The following is a 10183-nucleotide window of genomic DNA, read 5'->3' on the forward strand; positions in this document are numbered from 1 at the left end:
TTGTAGGCTTTGGAATCTCTTCAAGGGTGAGACTCGATACCCCCTCGTTGCTACCGTCTTCTAGATTGCATCTTGGCTTGGATTGCGTGTTCGCCGTAGGAAAATTTTTGTTTTCTATGCAACGTTATCCTACAGAAAGCGAGGATGAAGAAGAAGAGCAGATGCAGAATATGATGGACGAGGAAGACGAGGATGGAGTGGACTATGATCTTGACTCAGATGAATCAAGTGGATCCGATACTTCAGATGATAACGAAGAGGAGGATCCGATCCCCTCTTCTTGAAACCATGATTTGTCGGATGCAATGATAGTCGATGATCGGCACGATTCTGCCTGGGAGTACAGCATGAACACCATCTCAGTTGGTGCTAAATATGCTGACAAGAGACATCTGCAGGAAGCAATCACCCAGTGGGCAATGAACACGCAAAGGGTATTCAGAACCACCGTTTCAAGTCAGAAATTCTTGACAGTGGTCTGCAGCGATGCTAGATGTCCAGCAAGGGTGCATGGGTACTGTCCGAAGTATGACACAACATGGGTGGTGAGCAACTGCGTGCCGCACACCTGTGTCCTTACGAGTATGCTGAAGGATCACCGAAACCTTACATCCACTCTGCTTGCTCGCCTGTTCTACAAGGAGATTGTAGAGAATACAGCGATGGGGGTTAAAGCAATCCAGAGAAGAGTTCACCTTCAATATAAGTATGAAATTGAATATGGCAAGGCATGGAGGGCTAAACAGACGGCACTGGAGAACAGATTCGGAACCTTCTTTGATGCTTATGACGGTGTCGTCCGTCTTTTGCAGACATTGAAGGACCGGAATCCGGGCACCCATGTGGACATACAAGACTTTGTGATACCTGAGTTCCCTAATGTCAGGGTTCTGCACAGGGTGTTTTTCGCATTCAGCATTTGCATCGAGGCTTTCATGCACTGTCGTCCGGTGATGTGTGTAGATGGAACTTTTCTGACTGGGAGGTACAAGGGACAGATTCTGACAGCAATTGGAGTGGATGGCAACAATCGAATTGTGCCTCTCGCATTTGCATTTGTTGAGAGCGAGAACACTGCTAGCTGGTTATGGTTCTTCAGGCAGTTAAAAAAATCGATAGTGAAAGATCACCCAAATGTGTGCGTGCTCCATGACAGGCATGCAGGTATACTTGCGGCTATCAAGACGCTGAAAGAAGCCGGACCTGATGAAGAGACGCCATGGCAGGATATGCAGAGTAGGTGGTGCATGCGCCACCTGGGGGCCAATTTCTTCTCGCAGTTTAGGAGCAAGAGTCTTATGAATCTGTTCAAGAAGTTGTGCAAGCAGAATCAAGAATGTAAGTACACTTTTCTCCGCGGCAAGCTAGATGAGTTCACTAAGGACCATGTGCGGCACAGGTTAGCCGCGCGAGCTGCATTAGCAGCAGCTCATGCAGCAGCTGTGGCACAGGGTACACAGGTTCCAGTAGCCCCCGAGCCAGATCCTATTGGGCTATGTGACCTGCCTGGATTTGACCCACCCAATACTAGAAGGAGGCCTGGACGACGGATTAAAAATTTTGCAGAGTGGATAGAGCACGAGCCATTAGAAAGGTGGTCTTTGCTGCATGACACACATGGAGCTAGGTATGGTGTGATGACTACCAACCTAGCTGAATCATACAACTTCGTGCTTAGGGGAAATAGGGCATTGCCTTTGACAGCCCTTGTGGAGGGTATTTTATATGGCACTATGAATTATTTCAAAGAGAGACGACAGTTGGCTGTGAGTCATATGCTGGAAAATCCAAACACTCCGTACTGTCAGGCCATTATGGAATATATGGATGTGAAGATGAAGAAGGGTATGTCACACACTGTTCTGGGCATCGGTAATCAGGAAAGGAGGTTCGAGGTGCGCTTACCAACCGACAAGTTTGGTTGTGTGAATGTGGTGAGAACACATGAGGTGAGAATTGGAAATGAACAATGGCCATCGTGTGAGTGCACATGCAACAAACCGAAGTTGCTTCACCTTCCATGCTCCCATGTGCTGGCAGCTACCAGACAACTAGGGATGGACTCAATTTCTTTCGTCTCTCCGTATTACATGAAAGAGGCTGTGATGAACACCTGGACCGGTGAGATGTTAGGATATAGAGTTGTGGGAAATTTTACTACGGTGATACCAAATGAAAGGCGGTACATCCCTGACCCAAGGTTATTGCGTACAAACAGAGGTCGACGGGAGACAAGGCGCATTAGAAATGATATGGACGAAGCAGAAGCGGGTGGTCCAACTAGGCAATGTTTTCTCTGCAACCAATTTGGACACAGGGACCCCCTATGTCCCACTTTCTACCCAGCGGCTGCAGCGGTGGCGGCTAACCGAGGAAGGCGAGGCAACCGAGGAAGGCGTGGGAGGGGAAGAACTAGAGGGAGACAGTAGAAAATTTGTAATATTTATAAACTATGCTTAAGTTGTAGTACGTGTGAACCATATTAGTCTGAACAATGGTACAATTTGTAATATTTCTGAACTATGTTTTAATTTGAATTTTTTATGAACTATGCTTTAATTTGTAAACTTTGTGATCAATGGTTTAATTTGTATCATCTTTGAACAATGCAACAATTTTTGATATCTTTCTGCAGATATGGCGGCCCGCCCGTTGCTCGATCCAGTGATTGATCAGAAACATCGTGCATCGCACTTGGAGTCCGACCCGCAGAGCATCGACCCACTGCAGACCCGTACTCCAAAGAAGAACTGGATGATACACCCTCAGTGGGAAGACAGGTAGGTGTTTTAGCTTTAATTTGAAATTTACCTTCGAATTGGACCTTGCTTTACCTTTTTCATCATTTGTTTTGCAGGTTGAAGTGGGCTGGACTACTACCTTTCGCTCGATTAGTCGAGGCCCGAGAGAACGTTTCGCGTCTGAACTACGATGCTGCTTTGATCACCTGCTTAGTGGATCGGTGGAGGCCCGAGACCCACACCTTCCACTTTCGCTGGGGTGAGATGGCTCCTACTCTAGAGGACGTGTCTATGTTGCTGGGCCTTCCGTTGGCTGGTGAGCCCATCGGCCCATTGGAGGAACCCGTGGGATGGATGCACAGCATGGATGCACGTTTCGTTGGTGTTCGCGAGGGCGTTGGGCCTATCTCTTTTGAGGCTCACGGCCCTCGTCAGGCGTGGCTTCACGAGTTCCAGGTTCGTAACAGTTTCATTTATTTTATCAAGCCTTAATTACCGCGTAATATGTAGTCCTAACATTGAATATTTCTTGACAGATCGAGCAGTTCGGATACCCCGATGTACCGATGACTGCGGCCCAGATCACTCGCAGCTTGGAGGCGTACCTCATGTGGCTACTCGGGAAGACGATGTTCACGGACAATCACGGGAACACGATCAGTGCGCGGTACAACCCTATAGCTCAGGAGATAGCAGAGGCCACAGAAGCAGAGCACATCACACAGAGGAGCTGGGGTTCTGCGGTCTTAGCCGCTACGTACCGAGGTATGTGTAAGGGTTGCCAGCTCACCTCGCATGGTTCTGGAATCGTTGGTTGCCCCCTCCTATTGCAGCTCTGGTCCTGGACGAGGTTTCCCGTCGGCCGCCCTGAGATTGGTGGTGGGTCTTGGCCGCCAGACGAGTTGTATGACGCGGATCGCATCGACATGCCGACGTTTGGTTCTATATGGACATCGCGGAAGGTATACACACCTTGTTTATATTGTTATATAAAATGCAACACTAACATACTTATGTTATGTTATGCAGAGACATTTTGGGCATAATCAGCTGCGGAATTGCTACCCAGCATTCACAGAGCAGTTTGACCTACTACTGGAGAGCGATGTTAGTTGGGAGCCATACAGTGAGGACCACCGCAACGCGGCATACCCAGGCGGTATATCGTTGATGTGTACCAGAGATTGGGCCTACTGGATGACGAAGGCGAAGATCATCTTCGATATCTTCGTGGAGGAGATGTCGCAGCAGAGGGTCATGAGACAGTTTGGAATGCGTCAGTTGATCGAGCCACCACCTCCCACAGTTCCACTACCACCACGCGTCCACGCGTGAGTACAATTTAATTTTACCATCAGTTATTACATCAATTGGACAATCATTGACGGATGGGTACAATTTAATTTTCAGGTACAACAGAAAAGGAGCGAACAAGACTGCTGTCGGATGGGTACAGCTCTTGGGTCCATACCTCGCTGGTTGGGCCAATGCGCCGGCCGTGTCATGGGCCACTAGGGAGCCGTTTGATCTTCAGGAATTTCAGCAGTACTTGCGAGCGTACATGCCTAGGACACGACTTCGGCTGAGCCAGGCGTGTGACCCAGTTGAGATGGCTCCCTCGACACAGTGGGACACCTACCCTCGCCACTCCACTTCAGGCACTCGGCATCACGCAGTAAGTCAACAATATTTTTTCTACATTATGCCAACACTTTACTAATTTGAGCTCACAATTGTAGGCCGTGTTGACGGCGGAGCTGCAAGATGACGCCGCCCAGTATGAACGGTCGCTCTCGGCCGGCCCACTTCTTGGACGGTATGAGCACCACGCCTCGTTCACACAGCGGCTTCAGGAGAAACTACGTCGTATCTACGCGACTATCACATGCACCCGATCTTCGGATGTTGTCGAGTACCGAGCAGCACAGCGGCCACCTCGTCCCTCCTTGCAGCTGCATCAGCCGCGGCACGGACCGCGCCCACGTATGGAGGTACCGCCGAGCCCGAGGCCACCATCTCCTAACCAGGCAGGAGGTTCTGGTTGGCAGAACCAGCAGCAGCAGGAGCCTACTTACGAGTACTGGCAGCGTGGCGGTTTCGGCATGGAGCAGCAAACTCCCATGCCTAACTTGGGGTGGCGTCCCCGTATGGATGAGCCAGAGGGTATGCAATTCATCACTATCCATATTAATTGTGCACCATTTGTGAATTTCCTCATGACTAACGTTTTTTTATCCAATCAAAGGTGATGCACATACGTCGTCTATGTCCGCATCACGATCCTTCTGGTCCAGTGCTCAGGATCAGGAAGAAACACAGCAGATGTACCAAGACTGGATGTCTAGTCAACATCACACTCCACCTCCAGATCCCACACAGCCCACGCAGTACAGTCAGCACGAGCAGGGGTATATGCTTCCTCCACGACAGCGGCAGCCACCTATCAGAGGGTACTCGCCCTCACCTTTTCAGGCTGGACCACCACTGAGGCGTCGAGGAAGGGGGCGTGGTCAGTGAGATGACACTCACTGAGTCATCTGTACGCATGAGACTTATTACTACTACTATTTCCTTCATCTAGTGTATGAGTACTATTTGTATGCACCATGTATGACTACTATTTGTATGGACCATGTATGAGTACTATTTCTGTTCAACAAACATTTCAAATTCAACAAACATTTCAAATTCAACATGAAGTGATAATTAAGATACAACTTACCACTACAACATACCTCTCTTCTAACAAATTAAACGGTACAACAACACTACAACATACTGCAAGATCCATGAGACTACTGATAACTAGAACACTAAGAACGCAGCACACCCTTTCCCTTGCCCTTCGATGATGCAGCTTTCATGGCCTTGGTGCTAGGCTCGAAGTCGTCGTCCGAGTCGACGACCGGCGGTGCAGCACTCTTGCCCTTCGAGGACTTGTCACTCTTGCCCTTCGACGATGCAGCCTTCTTCGCCTTCGTGCTAGGCTCGAAGTCGTCGTCCGAGTCGACGACCGGTGGTGCAGCACTCTTCCCCTTTGAGGACTTGGCACTCTTGCCCTTCGACGATGCAGCTTTCTTCGCCTTGCTGCTAGGCTCAAAGATATCATCGTCGTCCTCACTCTCAACCGTCCACAGCCATGGAAAGTTGAAATCTCTTTCCCTATCTCGTTCATTCTTCCAAGTTAGTGACTTCCACTTCTCATTCAACCTGATAAGCTCACACCTTATCTCCCGTGGGCTGCGAGCAGGCATCTTCTTCAATGGCCACCCATAAGAATATTTCTCAAACTCCCTACCCACCTTACGGAGCAAGGCGTCGCTACTGATGAACTCCTCAAATGTGTCTACCTTACTCTCCCTCATCACTTTGCGGGCCTCATCTAGAAGAGGTTTGGCCATGGATTCGGTGAAAAGATGGGGAGGATTCTTATATGGGGGATCCATCTTGCTGAGAGAATACACTGAAACAGAAGGAAACACTGGAGGGTTTTTATAGGCTAGAAGGGGTGACTTTCGGCGGGAAAAGGTGAGCGGGAAAAACTGGCGGGAGATTAGGGCGGGAGTAAAAGGCGGGAAAAAATTGAGCGGGAACAATTGGCGGGAGATTACGGCGGGGGTAAAAGGCGGGAAAAACTGAGCGGGAAAAATTAGGCGGGACACAATAATACTAAAACTGAAATGAAGATACATTGCAGCTCAAATAAAAATAGGGTTTATCACTACAACGGAATTTAAGATACAACGACACTACAACGAAATTTAAGATACAACTGAAATTAAGATACATAGCCAATACGACACATCACACTACTTTCCCTGCGTCCATCGTGGCCATTTTCCAGACTTGTCGCCACGTTCTTCCGCCGCTTGCGCTTCAGCAGCTCTTTCCCTTAGTCTCTTCCTCTCCGCTGCACGAGCCTCCCTGCGCACCTCTTTCTCTGCAAACCTACGTGCAGCCTCATCATCCATCCTCTTCTGATTCACCTCTCGATTACGAGCTTGTTCCGCCCTTAGTTTCTGTATCTGCCTCTCTCGCTCGGCTTTCTCATTAGCACGGACCTTTTCCCAACGCTCCTCCTCAAAGAACGTTGCCCACGCACGACGCTGTTTCTCCTCAACCTCCTCGCGTGCCCAATCCGGCTGCTCCGTGTCTATCCAGTGAAACCATTTGCATAGGGGCGGGGGAGACTACAACACAAACAGTAACATTAAATCAAATTCACAAACAAATTTAAGCCAACATAAAATTATGTCGAAACATACCGGCGGCCTGGTGGACGACGAAGCTGAACTACGGGGTGGATCATGCTCATAGCTCGCACACATGAAAAATTTCATGCCGAACTGGTCGGAGAAATCCTCCACCTGCTTAACCTTAGCAACACGGCCGCACCAACAACGCTCCGCAGTCACACCCGGGGGTAAACTTGCAGCCTTCGCCTTTACCGGCCTAAACTCCGGGTCAGAGCACGGCACACTCATGATGGCTAACAGTGAGCAAACAGCACAAAGATAGAGATACAAGAACTTGTGCAATCCAGAGTAGCGCTGCCTGCTTTTATAGGCTAAAATTCGACACCAGGGCGGGAGATGGTGGCGGGAAAAACTGGCGGGATAAAATTGGCGGGAGATGGTGGCGGCAACGATTGGCGGGAAGGGTGCCGGGAAGGAGTGGCGGCAAGGGTGGCGGCAAGGGCGGGCGGGAAACTGTGTGAACGCAAAAAGGCGGGAAAAATCGGTGCTCGGGTTGAACAATCCCGATTTATTGGAATCGGGTTCACCTGGCCCGATTAGCTAAAATCGGGTTTACCTACCCCGATTAATTGAAATCGGGTTCCACTACCCGAGTTATATTTTATTTTTCCGCCGCAGCAGAGCTATTCTAGAAATCGGGTTCCACTGCCCCGACTCTGCTATTTCGGGTTCGCCGACCCCGATTTTGTAAATTCGGGTTAGCGGACCCCGACGGTGTATTATTTCTGAAATTTGCCAAAAACGAATATTATTTCTGGAATTAATATTAAAAAGTGTATTATTTAAAAAAAATTCGCCAGTAGATCATCATCAATATGGAAGAGATGGAAAGAAAGAAGGAAGCTGCTCCTACGAGCCAAGTCAGAGGACGAGGAGGCGAGGAAGACGACCCGGTCAAGGCGACGAGCTCTCGCGGTCGACACGATTGAATGCGGTGTACCTGCGCAACGCCGCTGTTTGTCATCAACTTGGCCCGTTGCGCTGTGATCATCAATCAACACGACAGGCAAGCTGCTTCGCCGAAGTTTCATATACTACCGCTACTGTCCTCTAGTTAAGGCATTGCTCCGCAATAACGATCCTGCCTGCTTGTACTTTTACTGACCCTGAGAAAAATTAGGGTTCTGTACTTTCCCTACTTTCACATCCTAGTAACAAACTGTACCCAGATGTCCTGTGCCAGTATAGGCTCTTTTCCACCAACACTTCGTACGATTTAACCGATGTTGTATAGAATACGTAGAAAACAAACAATGTTTGTATAGAATACGTAGAAAACAAACAATGTGGTGTCAGGACATGTCCAGCTACGCGACCCATTTTATTATCCGCGCCCGCGCCCGTCCGTTTGTGTCGCGCCGCGGACGCTAAAATGACCGTTTTTGTTCGCGCGTCAGGGGTGGCTCCAGCGGGGCGACGCATTTTTTACTTGTTTTTTTTTCTCTTCTCCATTTAAACATAGTTTCAAATATTACATATTGGAATATTATTTTACACAAACTAATACATAGTTTTAAACATGGTTTACACAAAGTAATACATAGTTTGAACAATGGTTGACACAAATAAAAACATTTAAAAAAACCAGTTGTGTTGATTTCCGTATGTTCGCTGCCAAGAAAGAACATTCGAGGGCACACCCACTCACCCAACCTGGAAAATCCAGCTGGTGACGGTGGCCCTGTTGGTTCTTCCGAGGAAGGACAACTAGAAACCTTCACTACTGGCTTCAACTGGACGGTAGCCATATTCGCTGCAAAGAAAAGAACACTCTAAGTTCTAACTATCGGTGTTTAAGCCGGATTCACCGGTGTGGTAGTGTCTGCGACAGGCTGTGTCGTCGAACACCTTGACGATCATCTCGCCGTCCCCCTCGTAGAGGAAGGTGAGATGGAAGCCGGGCTCGAGTGCGAGGTCGCGGACGAACTTGTCCCACCCCGTGTGTAGGTACATCTTGCCCCGCTCGTCGAACAAGACCTCGACTGCCCACCGGCAGAAGTTGCAGCTGGCCTCCCGTAATTGCAAGTGTGCCGGCTCGACGCCATCGACGAACTCGGCGAACATGTCCGGGAGCCGCTTGATGCCGAGTGGATCATCGTCGATGTAGAGGAGGAACTCGAAACAGCTGTCGTCCTGCAAAGACGAGGAGGGCGCAGGCGACGGTGAGCGTGGGGCCGTAGCTGCTCCACCACGACGGCCCCTGACCGGCCCCGGGGGCGCCCAGGCCCGCTGCCTCGACCGCCTCGCCGGCCACCAGGATCCGCCATGGACTTCCTCGCGAGCCTGGCTGCATCGCAGGAAGAGCTAGACGGCGCTACGGTGGAGCTTGCGGCGGCTAGGGTTTGTTTGGAGGAGTGGATGAGGAAGAAGAACGCGCACCCTCTTTATATAGGCCGGAGGCAGGCAATGGCCGCGAGACGCGTGGCGTCGCCATTACCGTGGTTGGCGGAGGTTGGCGGCGGCCGCTCGGCAACCGAGACATCACCATTAACGTGGCGCAAACTGCCAAAGCGACGCAGCGGCGCCAATCGCTGGCGCGCATGAGAAGACGCATCGAGCAAGGTCGCTGCCAGGCGGGCGCGTCTGCGCAGCGTCCGTAGAGAGACGCATCCGAGGCGCATATTTGGGACAGGTTTGCGTCGCCGTGGACGGCCCGATCACTTTGCGTCGCCCCGCTAGAGGTGGTACCAGACGCATTTTCAGGCCCGGCAGACGCAAACGGTCGCTCAGCGTCCGTTTGCATCGCGCCGCTGGAGATGCCCTCAAGGAAAACCCGGCTCTTGACAAGTTATGGATTGGCAGACATGAAGGACTCCTTTGATTCATAGGGTAGGAAAATCATATAAATAAGAAAGTATAAGATTAAAATGTCATGGTTACTTAAATCCTACGATAAGATGAAGTGTGTTTGATTGTGGCAAAAAAAATCCATGAGATGCGACCTCATGTTTTTTTCTATAGGATTTACACTGCAAGATTTCTATAGGCTTTGTTCCTAAACGATATGTTCCTATAAATCAAACAACATATCTAGAAAAAAATTCTGTAGGATTTAAATTCTACATAAATCCTATGAAATTCATATGAATCAAAAGAGCTCGAATTGAGTGCTAAAATAGCAATCGGCGATAGCATATCCAACGGCGCGTCCAAATTTCAATAGACCTATAGATATATAGAGATGCT

The sequence above is a fragment of the Lolium perenne genome, chromosome 4, assembly GCF_019359855.2.
Source record: "Lolium perenne isolate Kyuss_39 chromosome 4, Kyuss_2.0, whole genome shotgun sequence".
Taxonomy (NCBI): Eukaryota; Viridiplantae; Streptophyta; class Magnoliopsida; order Poales; family Poaceae; genus Lolium; species Lolium perenne.